Source organism: Bubalus bubalis, chromosome 24 (assembly GCF_019923935.1).
Source record: "Bubalus bubalis isolate 160015118507 breed Murrah chromosome 24, NDDB_SH_1, whole genome shotgun sequence".
Classification (NCBI taxonomy): domain Eukaryota; kingdom Metazoa; phylum Chordata; class Mammalia; order Artiodactyla; family Bovidae; genus Bubalus; species Bubalus bubalis.
In genome coordinates this window covers 41472962-41493804 of record NC_059180.1, presented here as the reverse complement: position 1 = coordinate 41493804, position 20843 = coordinate 41472962, and positions in this window count along the sequence as shown.

Genomic DNA, 20843 nt, shown 5'->3' with positions numbered 1-20843 from the left:
GATCAGCAGGTCTGGCCACTGTCCCCCTCCCTTGATGTACCTTGGGACTTGGGGGCTGGTCACCTGCAGGGCTGACTCTGTCCCAAGGCTGAGGCCCCAGGAATCTCCATCTGGGCTCTGAGGTGCTGCTGACTCAGTGCATTTTAGATAAGCAGGAAGTTCCTGGGAGGAAAACCACAAGCTTTATTTTTATTTAATTCCAGCTATTCTGTGGTTTTTGGAGATGGCCTTTAAAGATTTGTGTTTGATTTTTATCTCAAAGAGAATGCAGAAGAGCCCATGGGTTGGGGTCCAGAGAAAATACACACTGAGAAGAGAAGCAGCGAGCTTGCACCATGCAGCTGTGGGCAGGATGGGCCTGGGGGACAACCCCCCGGAGGCGGAGCGGCGACTAGGCTGGTGCTGCTGCCGAAGGCCCTGCCTGGCTGTGCAGGTCAGTCCCACAGGCCGGCGGGCTCAGTGGGCTGTTGGGTTTTAGGGGAGGTCTCTTTCATTGTCACTGGCCCAGAAAGCACACCAGGCTTTCCCCCTGTCTGGCCATTGTGAGGGTGACTGTGCCTCAGGGGTCCTGTTTAATGTCGTGGGGGACCAACTGGAGGATGGAGACTTCCCAGAAAACACTGTGGGGGCATCCCTTTGGGGCAGGTCAGAGGGCCAGGGAGAGAAGGAGGACCTTCAACCCGGGCCGGCCAAGCGCCACTGCTCTGGCTACAGCCCTGCCAGGGAGCAGCTTGCCAGATAGCAGGCCTCCCAAACCACCCTGAGAGCAGCGCTCTCGCCTGGGGCTCCGAGTCCCTGAGGAGGCCTTCCCGCTGCGGCCGCCCTCCCCCACTCTGGATCCTGGGAGAGTCTCTGTGTCAAGGGAGGGTCACCAAGTTCTTAGGGAAAAATCAAAGCAAATTCACCATAAAAGCTCATCTATGCTTTAGGGAATTTGGGCAGGGAGACACTTTGACAGATTGGTGCACCCTAAGCCCACCACAGTGGACCCCGTGCTGGCTGGGGAGGCGTGTGGGCCTGGAGCACAGGCCAGTGTGCAAGCGTGTTCATCTCCTCTGGATTTGGTGACTTTCAGCTTTTGGAGGATGGGGGCCCTAGCCTTGTGGGGACCCAAACTTCGGTCTGTATGATGTTGCCTCAGGACAGGGGGTTCACGCGTGTGCCTCTGTGAAGGATCGTTGCCTGGCACTGCTTGTCAGGAGGCTGTAGTTTCCACGTGGCTTGTTTCTGGCTGTGTGGACTCCAAAGGTCTTGCTCCTTGTTGGAGTCTCCATTCGTTCATTCATTCAATGTCCTATTTCCTGCTCCTGCCCCAGCATCTGGGCCTTGGCCAGTGGGAACCCCCCTCCTTTCTGGATGACAGGTGTCCGAGCTCTGCTGTCCCCGTGCCACTCTGAGGAGCCTGGGGCCCTCCAGTGGGAGGGGACTCTGGAGGAGCTCAGGGACGTGGCAGGGCGCACACACACGTTTGTCCATGCACCTCTGCTGTAGCCACTTGGACTGAAACTGAGTTCATGTCCATGTGCCTCTGATGCCCCCAGTTCCACAGCCTCACTGCCTCTGTGGGACGTGTATCCTCAACACGGAATCCCAGTCCCGCCACTCAGAGCACTTGTCTCTGTTCCTCCGCTCTGTGGCATCCGTCCCTGGTGAGGACCTGCCTTGTCGCCTTGCCTGGAGAGGACAGAGCTGATCTGGAATAAGTGAATAAGGAGGCGGGAAGGACCCGCACAGTGAGGGTGTACCCTTGCCCCCACCATGGGGACTTTGGCTCCACCGCCATCTGCTGTGGATAGGGTCACGTCACCTGCTGAAGAAGGAATTCATAGGGCCAGGACTCCATCTTAGGCCTGTTCATGCTGATCATGCTCGGCCACCTTTCCAATGGACTCTGAACTCTGTGTGAAAACAACAGAAGGATAAGACCCCCTCCAGACAGGGGAACCTTGAAGATTGTATCTAGGTTACTCATCGCCTAAGAGAAAATATACACCAATCACTCCTTCCTCTAGACAGGCCATAAACTTTTCTGTGTCTAACGGAGTGTAACCTCAGGTTTATTGATTATTGGCTAGTTGTTTGACTGTTTGAGCACATGAGCACATAGCACGTGAATCATGAGGTTATTGGGATTGTATTTTCCTTGGTTTATGTAAGTCTCAAGGAATTTGGAGTGGTGGGTTCAGACACGTACACATGGGGTATAAAAGATTTTCACAAATGCTGGTCAGGGTCCTTGGCTAAGAGGAGACTCTGCCTTGGGCCCGCCGGTGTAATAAACTGCATTCCACTATCTGCATTGTCCTTCTGAGTGAGTTTGTTTCCTGGAACGCGTGGCTACAACACTGCCTCAGTTTCCTTCTCTTGAGAATTGGGGTAACAGTGATGCCTGGCTTATTGGAAGAAGGTCATTTATGTACCGATGGACGCAGGCCTGGTGAGCCCTTGAAGCTGGGGTGTGTGCTTGTGCACATGTGTGTACATGTGTCTCTGTGTGTACGTGTGTCTGTGTGTGTGCACGTTGGCATGGCTCGGGCAGTAATGTGCAGAAGCAGGGTCAGGCGAGTCAGCTCAGCAGCTATTCCTGCACTTGTGCCTGAGGTGGGGCCCTGCCTGGCTCCCTGGGCCAGTGGCTGCCCTGCTGACCCCCGGCCTCTCTCAGCGGACACAGCTCTGCTCAGGAGCGCTGGTCACCTGGGGTGGCTCTGCAGGTGGACACTGTGGTCACTGGGCTTTCTGCCGGGCGCTTTGTCACTGTCCCCTCAGCTCTCTGGTCTGGACCCTAGCCCCTCTGGCGGCACTGAGCGCACAGACCCTGTCCATCTGTCTGCCGAGCCGCACTTCCTGTCTGCCACTGCCTGTCCCTGCTCACCCCTCCTAACTGCCCCAGGCCCTGCTGGGCCCATTTCTTGGTTTCCTTTTGGGGGCCCCCTGCGCATCCCGATTAGCATTTGAAAGAGCCCACATTTGCACTTAACAAGCCCGAGGTGGTTTCTGGCTGCAGCGCAGCCGAGTCTGCATCCTGTGACAGGGACAGACTCGGGAGGGGCGGTCTCAGCCCCTGGGCTCCCTGTCTGGCTGATGGGTCCCTCGGATGTTTGCACCTTGGACTCAGGCCTGTTTGCTTTCAGGGTCTGTTCCTTTCCCAGGGCTGCCTAAAAACGCCACAGGCTTGGGGGCTCCCGTCCCTTCACAGTCTGGAGGTCGGAGGTCAGATCAGGCCACTCTCTGTGGCTCCGGGGAGGCTCTTGCTGCCTCATCCACCTTCTAGGGCTGTCCATGGCCCTTGGTATTGGTCTCGTCTTCACACTGCTCTGGCTGTGTCTCTCCTCCTGTTGCAGGAAGGGGGACCCCTTCCAGAGCCTGAGAGTGGGCGCTTGTCTAACCTTTGGTGAATGAATTGTCCCAGGAGACTGCGTGCTGGCAAAGCCAGAGACTATTGGGAAGGGGCGCCTGGGCCCAGGAGCATTGCTTGGAAGCATGGCGCCTGGTCTCTCTGGGTTGTCTGTCCAGTCATCCTGACTCGCGGCGCTTCCTGGCGGTGCACATGTCGCTCAGCCAAGGTGGACTCCAGCAAGGAGGGCTCTGGGAGGTTGTAGGACCTGTGGGCTGGTGTCTTCTCTCTCCTTCTGACCTTTCCCAAATTGTTTCGTTTGGTGGTAACTCGTTAGTTCCGTGTTCCTTACCAGGACTTGCCGCTGTAAGAGAACTCTCACAGGTGGTTTCTATCTTGCCTGGCCAGGATGGGTGGTTTCAGTCTGTTTTCCCTAACACTCCTCCTGTAAGTCCTCCAGTCTTAGGGGATCAGGGCTGCCTTCCTCCAGGGGGGCCTCATCTTCTGCATTCATTGGCCGATGGATTCTTTACCACTGCACCACCTGGGAGGCCCCGGCGGGGGGCGAGGGGGGAAACCTTATCTTAAGGCCCCAGTTCCAGACAAGGTCACCTTCTTAGATGCTGTGGTCAGGATGTCAGCATCTACTTTTGGGGGACACAGTTTAGCCCATAGCAGGGTGCCAGCATATATTGTCTTGTATTTGAAGGTATCAATGTTGTTTATGTCTTAAAGTATTTAATTTTTAGGGATATGCATTGAAACATGAGCTCTGTGTTCCAGTGCTCCCAGTTCCTCCCTGGGAAATGGGTGCACCCCTGCTTCTCTGTGTCTTGGGTGTTCTGTGTGCGCAGAACCCTCCACACACACCCCCTTCTGCACCTTCTGTGAGGGGTTGACTCCACCTGCATGGCCTGTCTTTTGTGGACGTAATTTAGTGACATTAAAAGTTGGTAACCCAGTCTGGACACAACAGAGAATATCTTTGTAGAAGAAAATTCACTCACAGGCACAAGTGTGACCCAGGTTCCTGCAGGGGAGTGCCGGGTCACAGAAGGTGGGTATTTGTAATTCAGTTCTTTAACCTTTTATTGTGGAATGATCTCACATCTAGAGGAAAGTTGCAAAAACAGTATGGTGAATTCTGCATTCCTTTCTCCCAGCTCACCCAAAAGTCAATGTTTCCTGTGTTTGTCCTCAGAGATTAAGTTGCATTACAGTGCCCGCCCCTGACATATTCCAGGGGTGTGTTTCCTAAACACGAGGTGTTCAGTGTTCATTCTCCTAAAACTGAAGCACAAGGCAAACTCGGGATGTTAACCTCAAACAACACTGCTGCTGCTGCTGTTGCTGCTGCTAAGTCGCGTCAGTCGTGTCCGACTCTTAGCGACCCCATGGACTGTAGCCTACGAGGCGCCTCTGTCCATGGGATTTCCCAGGCAAGAGTACTGGAGTGGGGTGCCATTGCCTTCTCCACAAACAACACTAGGTGTTCTCTAATCTGAAGTTTGTACTCATACTTCTTTCAGTTCAGTTCGGTTCAGTTCAGTCGCTCAGTCATGTCCGACTCTTTGCGACCCCATGAATTGCAGCATGCCAGGCCTCCCTGTCCATCACCAACTCCCAGAGTTCACTCAAACTCACGTCCATCGAGTCGGTGATGCCATCCAGCCATGTCATCCTCTATTGTCCCCTTCTCCTCCTGCCCCCAATCCCTCCCAGCATCAGAGTCTTTTCCAATGAGTCAACTCTTCGAATGAGGTGGCCAAAGTACTGGAGTTTCAGCTTTAGCATCATTCCTTCCGAAGAAATCCCAGGGCTGATCTCCTTTAGAATGGACTGGTTGGATCTTCTTGCAATACAAGAGACTCTCAAGAGTCTTCTCCAACACCACAGTTCAAAAGCATCAATTCTTTGGTGCTCAGCTTTCTTCACAGTCCAACTCTCACATCCATACATGACCACTGGAAAAACCATAGCCTTGACTAGACAGACCTTTGTTGGCAAAGTAATGTCTCTGCTTTTCAATATGCTATCTAGGTTGGTCATAACTTTTCTTCCAAGGAGTAAGTGTCTTTTAATTTCATGGCTTCAATCACCATCTGCAGTAATTTTGGAGCCCAAAAAAATAAAGTCTGACACTGTTTCCACTGTTTTCCCATCTATTTGCCATGAAGTGATAGAACCAGATACCATGATCTTAGTTTTCTGAATGTTGAGCTTTAAGCCAACTTTTTCACTCTCCTCTTTCACTTTCATCAAGAGGCTTTTTAGTTCCTCTTCACTTTCTGCCATAAGGGTGGTGTCATCTGCATATCTGAGGTTATTGATATTTCTCCCAGCAATCTTGATTCCAGCTTGTGCTTCTTCCAGCCCAGCGTTTCTCATGATGTGCTCTGCATAGAAGTTAAATAAGCAGGGTGACAATACACAGCCTTGACATACTCCTTTTCCTATTTGGAACCAGTCTGTTCCATGTCCAGTTCTAATTGTTGCTTCCTGACCTGCATATAGGTTTCTCAAGAGGCAGGTCAGGTGGTCTGGTATTCCCATCTCTTTCAGAATTTTCCACAGTTTATTGTGATCCACACAGTCAAAGGCTTTGGCATAGTCAATAAAGCAGAAATAGATGTTTTTCTGGAACTCTCTTGCTTTTTCGATGATCCAGCGGATGTTGGCAATTTGATCTCTGGTTCCTCTGCCTTTTCTAAAACCAGCTTGAACATCTGGAAGTTCATGGTTAATTGTCCCATAATGACTTCTGCAGACTTGTTAGGTTAATTCTCAAGTGTTTCATCTCCTTGGTTTCCGAGGTTGGTGCAGGGGGTGGGTATGTATTGGTTGTTTTGTGTGGACAGAAAACTCTGGATTTCTGTGTGTGAATTTCATGCCTTTGTGAACTCACTTGTCGTTTGAGTCTGTTTTCCCCATTGATTCTTTAGGGCTAAGCCTGCTGTCCAATGCAGCTGTCACCTGCAGCTGTTGAATTTTTTTTTTTAATATTTATTTATTTGGCTGTGTCAGGTCTTAGTCGTGGCACATGGACTCAAGTTGTGGAGTGCGGGCTCCAGAGCAATTGGTCTTTGTTGCCCCCCAGCATGTGCGATCTTAGTTCCTCAACCAGGGGTCCTCTGCATGGCAAGGCAGATTCTTAACCACTGGACCGCCGGGGAAGTCCCTCTAGTTGTTGAATTTTGATGCAAAAGCACTAACTGAAAGATTGGCCATCAGAATACAACTCTGCTTGAGGAAAGGAGTAGTCATGTATGGATTTTTTTTTTTCCCCCAGTAGTCATGTGTGGATGTGAGAGTTGGACTTATTATAAAGAAAGCTGAGCGCCAAAGAATTGATGCCTTTGAACTGTGGAGTTGGAGAAGACTCTTGAGAGTCCCTTGGACTGCAAGGAGATCCAACCAGTCCACCCTAAAGGAAATCAGTCCTGAATATTCATTGGGAGGACAGATGCTGAAGCTGAAGCTCCAATACTTTGGCCACCTGATGTGAAGATCTGACTCTTTGAAAAAGACCCTGATGCTGGGACAGATTGAAGGCAGGAGGAGAAGGGGGTGACAGAGGATGAGATGGTTGGATAGCATCACCGGCTCGATAAACATGAGTTTGAGCAAGCTCCAGGAGTTGGTGATGGACAGGGAAGCCTGGTGTGCTGCAGTCCATGGGGTTGTAAAGAATTGGACACGACTGAGCGACTGAGCTGAACTGAACAACCAAGGCGGATTTTTCCCAAGACTCCAAAGTTACTTCACTATCAGAAATTCTATATAGAAAATTAAATTTTGTCAGGGCTTTAAAAAATATTTATTTATTTTGGCTGTGCTGGGTCTTCGTTATGGCACACATGCTCAGTAGTTACAGTGCCCAGGCTTATTTGTGGCACGTGGGATCTAGTTCCCTGACCAGGGATCGAACGTGGGCTCCTGCATTGGGAGCTTGGAGTCTCAGCCATTGGACCACCAGGCAAGTCCCTGTTAGTGCTTTTTTTGCACCTGTGGGGATAATCACGTGATTTTTGTCCTGAAATGTACCTATATAGTGAATTTTCTGTATCAAATTTCTGATAGTGTTGGGATAAATCCCCCTTCGTGTGGTGTCTTATTTTCCTCATACAGCATTGTATTCTGATGGCCAGTGTTTCGGTTAGTGCTTTCGCATCAGTATTAGTAAGTCATGCTGGTTTGTAAATGTCTTCTTTCATACTGTCCTTATTGTTGTTAGGTTACCAGTTTTCTTCTTGCATTAGAAAATGAATATAAAAGTTACCACCTCATTTCAACATTGTGGGATAATTTGTAAAGCTTTAAGACCATATGGCCCTTAAAGATTTGGTAGAATTTATCTGTGAAATTATCTAGGCCTAATTTTTTGGGAGGGTAGGGTGGGTTGGGGTGGTTTATGGTAACTTTTTTTCCATGGAAATAGGTCTGAGTTTTCCATCTCTAACAGTGTCAGTTTTGGTGTATATTTCCCCAGGACATTTCAAGGCTTCAGACTCATTTGTAGAGCCTGAAGTAAAGTGGCCTCTTTTCATGATTTCTATTGTTTCAATGATTATTTGCCCTTATTACTTCTTATTTTGTATATCTGGCTTTCTCCTCTTTTTTCAGTTAACTAATAGATGACATATTCTGTTAACTTAAAAATCAGGATTTTGGTTTACTAATCATGACTGGGCTTTTTCTGTTTTTCACCCTGGCATGTCTGTTCTCATTTTTTAGTATTTCCTTTCATATGCTCTTTATTGATTTACTTAGTTCTTTTTCTAAGCTTTTTTGGGTTGGGAATTTAACTTGTTTCGTATTTTTAAATAAAAATGTTTAATACTGCAAATTGTCTTATGATCAGTGCTTTAAATGTATTTCAAAGATTTTGGTATGTAGTGTTTTCACATCATTATCTTGTTAGAAATTCTGTAATTTTAGCTGTTTTTGTCCACTCATCCAGGAGTGAGCAATTAAAAAAAAAATTCCACATAGAAGTCTTTTTCTGTCTTCTTTTTGATACTTCATAACTTCTGGCCTTATTGCATTATGATCAGTTTTGTAACATTTCCACATGGTGGAATTCGATTTCTGTGGCTGTGTAACAGATTTCCACAGCTCGGGTTCAGTCACACCTGTTTACCATCACCTCTGGGCTCTGTGGGTGGGAGTCCCTGCCCAGCTCGCTGGGCCAGATCCATGGGGCCGCGGGCTGTGCATGTGCACCCTCGGGGGGCCATGCTCCTTGTGTGGGGGCGTCTCGACCGGCTCAGGTGGGAGCCTGGAGCCAGTGGGGAGTGGCGTCAGGGAGCCACAGTGCCTTTGTGCATCCTCCTGCGAGCCCACGCACACTCAGGGCCCAAAGCGATTGGAGCTCCGGAGAGGTGAGCGGTTCAGAGGTGCCCCAAGCACGATAGTCCGCAGGCAGTAGGTGGGCTCCTTCCTGGTTGTGCCTGAGGAGCTCGGGGCTGTGAGCTCCTGGGTGAGGGGGGAGAACTGCAGGGGGCGGGTGGGTACTTCCAGGGCTGGGTCGGGTGAGTGCTGACCGCGTGTTGGGCTGGTTCCCAGGGGCCACACGGAGGTGGAGGCTGGCGAGGGAGCAGGGCCCAGGGCCTCAGGCTGGGGGCTCAGCTGTGCTGGGGGGGCGAGCTTAGGTTGGGGTGACAGCAAGGCTGGAGGAGAGAGTGGAGGAGGGAGTAGGAGGCTGGGCAGGGAAGCAGGTGAGGGCTGGTGGGCGTGGCCTGTGGGGGTTGTCTGGCAGCGGTGTGTGTCGGGGTAGGGGCCCTGGACTGTCTGGGGTCTTCTAGGTTGGGAGGCTGTTGGAGTGGGGTCGAGTTGGGGGCAGACCCCCAGCAGGTTTGGCTGCCCCTCAGGGGCCAAGTCCTGACCACTGGACCACTCAGGGTTTCTTTGCTGTCCTGTCTGGAGGCGTCTCCACAGGACAGAGACTGGAGGTAGGGCCCCACCGTCAGAGGCAGCAGCGGGCCCTGCCACCAAAGCTGGCATCAGCACACAAGTTTGAGTCAGGGTTGTGGGGAAACAGCCAAGGGGAGGCAGGTTCCTCCTCTCATGTGTGAGCAGGACCAGGAAACACATCTGTGTGCTTTTCGTTATGTGTTATTTTTCCCTTGGCCTTTCCTCACTGGCAGAATCTAAGACCCATGTGAAATAGGTTAGATTAGATTAGTGGTTTGAGAACCTCCACGGGGGATGCCCAGGCCGCTTCCCCTCAGTTCTACCCAGTGTTTGCATGACGTGGGGCCGCAAGCAGAGAGGCCCTTGTCCCTTGGTCCAGCTCTGCCCTTGAGCTCTGCCCACAGACGCTGGACGTTGGTCCGAGTGAGGCCGATGTCCGGAGCCACAGACTGGTCAAGGCAGCTCCAGGGGATGCCCTGTGGCCAACACACAGGCTCTCGGCTCATGAGTACGAAAATCACCATGAAGCTGTCAAAATGGTGGTGGAATGAGGCGTGGGGAGGCTGCCTAGACCAGACCTGGTCAGTCGGGGGGCGGGTCTCGGGGCCCAGTGCCAGCCTCTCACCTCCAGAGGTCAGCATGACAGTCCTGGGGGTCCTGTTGACATGGTGACCCTCCCTCGGGGTGCCCCTTCCTGGGAGCTGTTGGCAGGCAGTGGCGGGCCAGCACTCACCTTGGCTGAACCTGGACTTGCGGGGTTCACATGGGGGTGCAGCCCCTTCAGACCCGGCCTCCGAGGGGCAGGGGCATCTGCAGGTCCACCCTGGGCCTGACCGAGGCTCAGCACTGGGCCCTGGGGAGTGGGGGTGGCTCCCGGGCTGGGGCCCCTGCCCTGGGGAGGAGACCCTGGTATGACTCTGTGTGGGACGTGGTGCTTGTCTGCCAGCTTCTCCCACTTGGCACTGGTAGCCATCCTGCCTTCTCTGGACTATCTGCCCCCTCCTACCCTGTCCCAGCTCCTCCAAACAGGGGTCAGTCCCCAGCTGACCGCTGTGTGGCTCTCCCCACTGAGGGGTGGCGGCTGTGGTGTGTCGACGCCTTTTGTCAGGCTCAGGAACCTCTGGTCCCAATTTGCTGAGAGGTGCTTGCTGTTTATCGTGAATAGATACTGAATTTTGTCTGATTTTTTTCCGCCTTTATTGATAGGATTTGTGTGGTTTCTCTTATTTGGTCTTTTAATTGATTTTTGACTTTTGAAACAGCTATCCATTCCTAGGCGGATCCCACTTGATCGGTGACTTGTTTTCTATGTTGTGAGGGGGTGATGGTCTCTGATTTTCTTATTTGTCCTTTCTTAATTTGGTTTGGATAAAGCTGACCTGGGAAGTGTTCCCTTTTTTTCTACTTTCTGGAAGAGATCAGGTAGGACTGTTGTTATTTCTTCCTTAAATGTTTGAAGAATCCGCCTGCAATGCAAGAGACCCAGGTTTGATCCCTGGGTGAAGAAGATCCCCTGGAGAAGGAAATGGCAACCCACTCCAGTATTCTTGCCTGGAGAATCTCCATGGACAGAGGAGCCTGGTGGGCTACAGTCCATGGGTTTGCAGAGAGTTGGACACGACTGAGCGAGTAAAGCACCACCACCAGAGTTCACCAGTAAAACCACTTGGGCCTGGGCATTTCTCTTTTGTAGTTATAACTACAAATTCAATGTCCTCCCAGTTATAGGACTATTCAGTACCTGTTACATTTGATTAGGTTTGGTTGTTTGTGGTTTGGGGGGATTTGGTTCATTTCATCTAAATTATCAAAGGAGAGCTGTTCCTGCGTCTGACTTGGGTGTGTCAGTGAGGCCGGGGCCAAGTGTGTGCCCCCAGGGCTGACCAGAGAAGTCAGAGGAAGCCGGGAGAGGGAGTCCCCGTCACACCTGCACTTGGGGGGGATGGTGGCTGTGTTGGTGTCCTGGGGCTGCGAAGTCAGATCCCCACAACCCGGACAGCTGAAATCAGGTGACATCCCCTGTGTGCCATCTCCTCTTGGTGTGAGGACCTCAGCCGCGTCTCCTCTTAGCTCATCGCACCAGAAAGCCCCTATTTCAAGGTTATGTTCTGAGGTTCTGCGTAGATGTAAATTTTGGGAGACACTATTCAACTCAACATTCAAAAAACTAAGATCCTGGCATCTGGTCCCATCACTTCATAGCACATAGATGGAGAAAAAGTGGCAACAGTGGCAGATTTTATTTTCTTGGGCTCCAAAATCACTATGGATGGTGACTGCAGCTATGAAATTAAAAGATGCTACTCCTTGGAAAGAAAGCTATGACAAAACCAGACAAGATATTAAAAAGCAGAGATATCACTTTGCCAACAAAGGTCCATGTAGTTGAAGGGGGTGACAGAGGATGAGATGGTTAGATGGCATCTCTGACTCAGTGGAGATGGTGAAGGACAGGGAAGCTGGGTGTGCTGCAGTCCGTGGGGGTTGCAAAGTCAGGCATGACTTAGCAACTAACAACAACAAACTCAATCTGCTACTGCCAACCTATAGGCCCTCCGTGGTGGAGTTGATCCCCCTGTGTGGGGACTGAGGAGCAGGGAACCCCAGGCCTGGGGATGCCTGTCCTGAGACCCGTGGTGAGGGACACACTGGGGTGGACCCGGGATGGCCTCTCAGGCAGACCTGTGTGCTAAAGCCCCAGGGCTGTGGTTGGCAAGGGGCGTGCTTGTCGCACTGGGTTGGAAGCAGCTGGGGGAGGACGGGACCGCTGGGGCTGGGTAGTTGTCTGGGGGTGTTGACTGGGCCTGGTCCCCCAGGACAGCGCATGAGCTCTGAACGTGCCATCCACTCCACTGGATGTGATGGTAAAAGGCCTCGGGGGCCGTGGTGCCCGGTGGAGATGGACAGACGGGACGGAGGGACGGCCCGGCCGGCTGCTTGCTGGGCGCCAGCCCCTGCAGCTGCACGCGGCCTCAATGGACTGAGGGGCTTTGATGGGGACACAGTTGGCCCCTGATAACTCGCTAATGGCGCTTCATATTTTTTCGTCTAGAAGAATTGTGTGAGTGTGAAGACTGCAGGGAGATGGAGGCCACTTGATGAAGAGCCTTGAGCCCACCCCTTAAAGGAACAAGGCGCGTTTCTCCCAAGGCCCCGACAGCTGGCTCCTCCAGCTCCAGCCCAGCGTATTGAGATGCAAATGCACGCCCGGCGGGAGCGCAGCTGCTGGCTGGCACCGAGGCCTTCGCCCCAGGTGCAGCCCCTCCGAGCCAGCGCCAGCCGGGGCTGCCACGCGGACGACCCTTCCAGGACAAACGGAATCGTGGCCCCACGCGGAGTAGAGGCAGGTGAGAGGCAGGTGAGAGGTACTGTCTGGTTCTGCCAGCTCTGTGTCACCGCTTGCCTGACTTTCAGCCCCAAAGTGAGGTGTCCCTGCAGGTAGATGAAGGAAGCTTTGTGAACCTGCTCTGGTCCTCAGGGCTCGGGGGAGAGGGAGGAAGGGCTGTCTGGGGGCTTTTGAGTCTCTCGCAACAGGTTTACAAACTCGGGGAACAAAGCCCTTCGACAATGGGCAACCATCAAAGGGAAAATGTGTCGGTCAGAACACAAGAGAGGTGGGAACAAAGCCCTTCGACAATGGGCAACCATCAAAGGGAAAATGTGTCGGTCAGAACACAAGAGAGGTGCTTGGGGCCCCCACCCGGAGTCAAGTGGGCACACACGGTCTGAGAAAAGACAAACACCCAGCTCCAGACTCTTACAATAAATGCAGCCTAAAAGGTCTGACACTATGACGAAAACAGATTTTTCTGTAGAAAACATTTTAATTGTGGATTGGAACACATATGGAAGTTCACAAAACGTGAGCTCAGAAAATGTTCACAAACAGAATGTGGGTGTAACTGCCCCAGGAGGTGCCCCCCAGTGTTGTCTGTATCGGCCTGCGCACCCATGGGGTTGAGTCGTACGTGAAATCCTGTGGCAGAATTCGAGTGCAGTCAGTTGTCCCATCGTGTGGTGCAGGCCCGTGTGTATTTCTCCACTCCTGAGAGGTGTCTGGGTCCTTAGTGATCTGTCAGTGCTGCTGTGGCCTCTTGTGCACGCCTGTAGTGCACAGGGACATCTGTCTACACTTCTATTGTGATGATTCAGACATGCCACTACTGGGTCCTGGTGTGTACACCGTCCGCCTTAGTAGATGTCACCAATCTCCAATGGGGACCAATGCTTCTACTGCTCTCAGCTTCACCAACACCTGGCATTGAAAGTCTTATTTATTTTAGCCTGCTGTAGTGATGTTTCAGGGTTTCTTACTTGACTGAGGGATAAGTGGTGGCATGCTGGAGCTGGCTTGACCGCCACACGAGACTGACCATGCTCACTGCTTCCAAGCTCTGTGCTGAGTGATCTGGTGAGAGTATTTAATCATGGAAATTAAAAAATACTACAAATCAGGGCTTTGTCCACAGAGTCAGTCATAATTTACATAAAACAAAATACACCTATGTTAAGTGTACAGCTTAACGGTTTTTGAGAAACCCTGAAGTACCTACCCTGCAATTAAGACAGAACATTTCCAGCTCTTGTAAATACTCCTTGTTTCACTTCCCAGTCAGCCCCTCCCCAGCCCGCCCCCTGGGGTTAACCCCTGATCTGTTCTCTGTCCCTGTAGTTGAGAATTTTCCCCTCCCTATAGCCTTGTATAAGGGGATGACAGAGGATGAGATGGTTGGATGGCATCACCGACTTGATGGACGTGAGTTTGAGGAAGCTTTGTGAGTTGGTGATGGACAGGGAAGCCCGACGTGCTGCAGTCCATGGGGTCACAGAGAGTCGGACATGACTGAGCGACTGAACTGATAGCCCTGCATACATGGAATTATGCAATGTGTATTCCTGTGTGTATTCCAGTGTGTATTAGCTCAGCATGTTTTCGAGGTTCAAGTTTGTAGCAATAATTTGATCTGTTTATTGCTAAGAATTATTTGTTGTGTGTTTACAGCGCTATGGGTTCATCCACTTGCCTACTGATGGGCTCCTGGGTTGCTTCCAGCTCTGCAGTTATTATGAAGAAGTCTGCTATGGACCTGCTTACAGGTCTCTGTGTTTTCATACCTAGGAGAGGAATGGCTGCATCATATGGGAGTACATGTTTAATGTTTTTTCAAAATGCCAAACTGTTTTTCATGTGGTTGCACATTTTATATTTTGACCATATTTTGTGTTTCCTCTTCCTCTATTTTATGAAAGTTTGTGTAGGATGATATTTTTTTCATTAAATGTTGGATAGAATATACTAATCAGGCCATCTTGGTCTAAAGTTTTGTGAGAAGATTTTAAATTAAGAATTCAATTTTTAAAATTGTTATGGAACTGTTAGGGTTTTCTCTTTCTTTGTGAGTCAGTTTTAGTAACGTGTACTTTCATGGAATTCTTTTTCACTTCAACTGGCATGTAAAGTCTATTGGAATAAAATTCACAATATTCTCTTAGTTATCCTTTCAGTGTCTATAGGATCTGTAGTGATGTCCCCCTTTTCCTTCTTGTTGTAATTTGTGTTTTGTCTCCTTTTCTGCTTGTTCATTGTGGCTAGAAGTTTATCCCTTTTACTGATACATGTTTAAACTTTTTAAAAAGCAAACATACTCATTTCTTTTCAAAAATGTTTATTATTTTTGACTGCGCTGGTCTTTGTTGCTGTGCGTGGACCTTCTCTAGTTGCAGTGGGGGGTCCTCTCTGATTGTGGTGTGCGGGCTTCTCATTGCAGAACCCAGGCTTTAGGGCACATGGGCTCCGTAGCTGTTGCACAAGGGCTTAGTTGTTCCATGGCATGTGGAATATTCCAGGACCAGGGATCGAACCTGTGTTCCCTACACTGGCAGGTGGATTCTTAACCACTGGATCGCCAGGGAAGTCTCCTTTTACTGATATTTTCAAGGAATCAGAGTCGGTTTCAGTGATTTTGTTCTCTAATGTTTGGTCCTGAAAGGGTTTTTGTTTTATGCAAAGGTCTTTGTTGGGAGTCCCCATGTCATCAGGACTAGGTGCCTCTTCCCTGCAGCCCAGGGTGCACTGTTCTGCCTTTCACCTCCTCTTGTACTGAATTATATTTTGTGTGTGTGAGTTCAGATACAAAATTTGATTTTTTTTTCCTCCAGCATTTTTACATGGTTTGAGCCAAAGGGGTTTTGCAGTAGACCAACTCACTGTAGTGAGATTTTAAAGGGACAACTTTTAGGTTAGAAAAAAGATATCATAAGAGAGATGGTGGGCCTCCACCTGGAAGCAAGCGCAAGAAGACAAGAGGGAAGTGCCTGGCAGCCCCGTGGTTAGGACTTTGTGCTGTCACCACCGAGAGCCTGAGTTTGATCCCTGGTCTGTTGTTGTTCAGTCCATCAGTCGTGTCTGACTTTTTGCAACCCCATGGACTGCAGCATGCCAGGCTTCCCTGTCCTTCACCATCTCCCAGAGCTTGTTCAGAGCTTGTTCTGTTGAGTTGGTGATGCCAGCCAACCATCGAGTCCTCTGTTGTCCCCTTTCTTCCCACCTTCAATCTTTCCCGGCATCAGGGTCTTTTCTAAGGAGTTGGCTCTTTGCATCAGGTGGCCAAAGTATTGGAGCTTCAGCATCAGTCCTTCCAATGAATATTCAGGGCTAATTTCCTTTAGGATTGACTGATTTGACCTCCTTGCAGTCCAAGTGATTCTCAAGAGTCTTCTCCATCACCACAGTGAAAAGCATCAATTCTTTGGTGCTCAGTCTTCTTTATGGTTCAACCATGACTATTGGAAAAACTGATTTTAGTTCAGGGCTGAACTAAAATCCCACACACTGTGCAGCCAAAATAAATGAATAAAAAAGAAAACAAAGAGCTTCAGGTGGGTAAAAAAGAAATAACACCATCCACTATTTGTATGTAAACTACAGACACAACTTAGAGATATCATGGGTTTGGTTCCAGCATACTGCAGGAAGCTTTAGCGCAATAACACAAGTCATATGACTTTCTTTGTTTCCCAGCGCATACAAAAGTTACCTTTACACTGTGCTGTTGTCTATTAAGTGTGCAATAGCCTTTTGTTTAAAGAGCAGTGTGCATACACACCTTCCGTTTAAAAACGCTAATCGTCATCTGAGCCTTCTGTGAGTTGCCTTGGTCTTGATGCTGCTGACTGAGCAGGGTGGCGGTTGCGGAAGGCTGGTGGCTGTGACAGGTTCTTAAAAGCAGATGCTGATGGTGCACGTTGACTGACTCTTCCTTTGTGAGCGAGCCCTCTGCAGCAGGCAGGAGTGCACGTTGACTGACTCTTCCTTTGTGAGCGAGCCCTCTGCAGCAGGCAGGAGTGCACGTTGACTGACTCTTTGTGAGTGAGCCCTCTGCAGCAGCCAGGACCACTGAGAGCAGTGCGCCCATAGCTGTTGTTCAGTTGCTCAGTCGTGTGGGACTCTTGGCTACCCCAAAGTTGAACTTCTTTAAAAACTGGAGTCAGTCCTCCCAAACCCTGCTGCTGCTTTATCAACTAAGTTCATGTAATATTTTAAAGTTTTGGTTTCCATTTCAACACTATTCACAGCATCTTCACTGGAGCTGATTCCGTCTCAAGAAGCCACTTTCTTTGCTCATTCATGAGAAGCAACTCCTCATTCATTAAAAATTCTGTCATGAGATTGAAGCAGCTCAGTGACAACTTTAGGCCCCACTTTTAGTTCTCTTGCTGTTTCTGTCATATCAGCAATTACTTCACTAAAGTCTTGAACCCCTCAAAGTTATCCATAGGGGTTGGAGTCAGCTTCTTCCAAATTCCTTTTAGTGTCGATGAGTCCTGAGTCACAAAAGTTCTTAATGGCATCTAGGATGGTGACTCCTTTTCAGAAGGTTTTCAGTGACTTTGCCCAGGTCCATCCAAGGAATCACTGCCTTAGGACATGTGTTTCTTAATTAATGACTTATCTTTGATCCTTGGGCTACAAAATGTATGTTGTGTTAGCAGGCATGAAAATAACATTAATCTCATTGTTCGTCTCCATCAGAGCTCTTGGGGGACCAGGTGCATTGTCAGTGAGCAGTAATATTAATGTTTTGAAAGGAACTGGAATTTTTTCCCCTGAACAGTAGGTCTCAACAGTGGGCTTATAATACTCAGTAAACCATGTTGTAAACAGATATGCTGCCATCCAGATTTTGTGGCTCCATTTATGGAGTGCAGGAGGGTAGATTTCACATAATTCTTAAGGGCTCTAGGATTTTCAGATGGTCAGTGAGCATTGGCTTCAACTTAAACTCACCAGCTGCCCTAGCCTCTGACAAGAGAGTCAGCCTGTCCTTTGAGGCCAGGCCCTGACTGCTCTCCAGCTCTGAGAGTCCTAGGTGGTTTCTTCCAATAGAAAGCTGTCTTGTCTGCATTGAAAATCTGTTATTTGGTATAGCCAGCTTCATTAATTGGCTCAGCTAGGTCTTCTGGATACCTTGCTGCAGCTCCTACATCAGCACTTGCTGCTTCACCTTGTACTTTTTTGTCATGGAGGCAGCTTCTTTCCTTCAGCCTCATGAACCTACCTCTGTCAGCCTCAGGCTTTCCTTCTGTGCCTTCCTCCCCTCTCAGCCTTTCCTTCTGCGCCTTCCTCCCCTCTCAGCCTTCATAGAATTGAAGAGAGTTAGGGCTTTGCTCTGGATGAGCTTTCTTTTAAGGGAATGTTCTGGCTGGTCAGATTTTCAATCTAGACTAAAACTTTCTCCACATCAGCAATAAGGCTGTTTGACTTTCTTATCATTCATGTGTTTACCGAAGGAGCACTTTAAATTTCCTTCAAGAACTTTTTCTTTGTCTTCACAACTTGGCTATTTGGTGCAAGAGGCCTAGCGTTTGGCCTGTTTTGACTTTTGACATGTCTTCCTCACTAAATTTAATCATCTTTGTTGTTGTTCAGTCACTAAGTCATGTTCAACTCTTTGCAACCCCATGGACTGCAGCATGCCAAGTTTCCCTGTCCTTTACTATCTCCCTGAGTTTGCTCAAACTCATGTCCACTGAGTTGGTAATTTCACCCAACCATCTCATCCTCTGTTGTCCCCTTCTCCTCCTGCCCTCAGTCTTGCCCAGTGAGTTGGCTCTTTGCATCAGGTGGCCAAAATATTGGAAAAAACTTTAGCTTCAGCATCAGTCCTTCCAATGAATATTCAGGGTTGACTTCCTTTAGGATTTACTGGTTTGATCTCCTTAAGTCCAAAGGACTCTCGAGAGTCTTCTTCAGCACCATAATTCAAAAGTGTCAATTTTTCAGCACTCAGCCTTCCTTATGGTCCAGTCATCTTTAGCTTTTGCTTTAAAGTGATAGATGTGCAACTCTTCCTTTCACTTGAACACTTAGAGGCCATTGTAGGGTGATTGATTAATTGGCCTAATTTCAGTATTGTTGTATCTCAGGGAACAGGGAGTCCTAAGGAGAGAAAGAGAGCTGGGAGGATGACAGGTCGGAAACAAATGTTGATCCATTAGGTTCACAGTCTTATAAAGGTACAGGTTGTGGCCTCAAAACAATTAACAGTAGTGACATCAAAGATCACCGATCACACATCACCATAACAAATGCAATATTCAAACATTTTAATTACTATTAAGAGAATTAAATTAATATTTAATTAAGTAAATATTACTACTAAAATGTGACATGGAGGCCTGACATGACAAAACGCTGTTGAAAAATGGTGCTGACAGGCTTGATGCAGGGTTGTTTCAATTTGTAAAAAGCACCAATATCTGTGAAGTGAGATGAGACGAGTCTGCCTGTGTTAGAACAAGAAGCTTCTACTTGTTGTGAGGGACGTGCTAAAGATGTCAAGGCAGTTTAGAGCAGTGGGGGCTGAGACCACGAGGTCCCAGGATGTATGATAAAGCTGTTATCATGTGGACCATGCGCACCCCTGGGCAGGTGTGACCCCTGGAACAGTGACGCACACAGCCCAGAGGCTGCAGGGTCACACAGCCCAGAGGCTGCAGGGTCAGCTGCTGCTCACCCGTCAGATCAGTCCCAGTGGATGAGGTGGCCACACACCTGCAGAGAGTGGGCAGAGGACCCCAGCTGTGCTCCGCCCCGAGGCCTTGCTAAGAATCTCATCTGAGTCGGGAAGAGGGGGTCGGTGGCCTCAGCAGACGCAGGTTTAAGAATCACCAGCACCGCGTAGCCACGACTGCCCTTCTGTTTGCCCTCCTTTCCTTGGCCTAGCATTGTGCAGCCATGACTGCCCTTATCATTTGCTTGTCTTTCCTCAGCTAATTGGTAGTCGCGTGTGTGACTGTCTTTCCAAGACCGTCAGTGACCAAGTGTGGTCACAGGCTGATTCTGGACACCCACCTTCCATCCCACCCGCCAACCACAGCCACATGTTTCAGCCTGAGTGAATCCAGCCGTGTGCACACAGCAGTAAAGGGATGGAGCACTTAATCTGCCCTCCCCCCAACGCTTTTGTGCCATGTGCCCCACACACATGGAAGCGTGAGGTCTCCCAGCCCCTGGGGCAGGGTCTCAGGACACTTACAAGGTTTTTTTTTTTGTTTTATTTAAAAAAATAGAGATGAAATTGACATTAAGATTAATCATTTTGCAGTGAACATTCAGTGACATTTAGTATATCAGTCTCATGCAGTTATCAACTCTATCTAGTTTCAAAGTATTTTATTACCTCAGAAAGAAGCCCTGAACCATTAGCAGTTGCCCCCCCCCCCCCACCCATTCTCTCCTCTGGCAACCACTAGTCAGCTTTGTATCCTTATATTTACCTGTTCTAGATATTTCTATAAAAGGAATCATATAACAGGTGATCTTTTTGTCTGGCTTATTTTACTGGGCATAATGTTTTCATAGAAAAGCTATGACTAACCTAGACAGCATATTAAAAAGCAGAGACATTACTTTGCCGGCAAAGGCCCATCTAGTCAAAGCTATGTTTTTTCCAGTAGTCATGTATGGATGTGAGAGTTGGACTATAAAGAAAGCCAAGTGCCAAAGAATTGATGCTTTTGAACTGTGGAGTTGGAGAAGACTCTTGAGAGTCCCTTGGACAGCAAGGAGATCAAACCACTCTATCCTAAAGGAAATCAGTCCTGAATATTCATTGGAAGGACTGATGCTGAAGCTGAAGCTCCAATACTTTGGCCACCTGATGTGAAGAACTGACTCATTGGAAGAGACCCTGATGCTGGAAAAGATTGAAGGCAGAAGGAGAATGGGACGACAGAGGATGAGACGGTTGGATGGCATCAACGACTCGATGGACATGAGTCTGAGTGAACTCAGGGAGTTGGTGATGGACAGGGAGGCCTGGCGTGCTGCAGTCCATGGGGTCACAGAAATGGACATGAGTGAGCAATTGAACTGAACTGAAAGTTTTATCCACATTGAAGTGTGTACTGGTACTTAGAAAAGAAATATTTATTTGGCTGCGTTGGGTTTTAGTTGCGGCACATGCAATCTTTAGTTGCCGCATGAGAACTAGATTGCAGTATGTGGAATCTAGTTTCCCAGCCAGCGATCGAACCTGGGCCACCTGCATTAGGAGCATAGAATCTTATTAGCCACTAGGCCACCAGGGAAAGT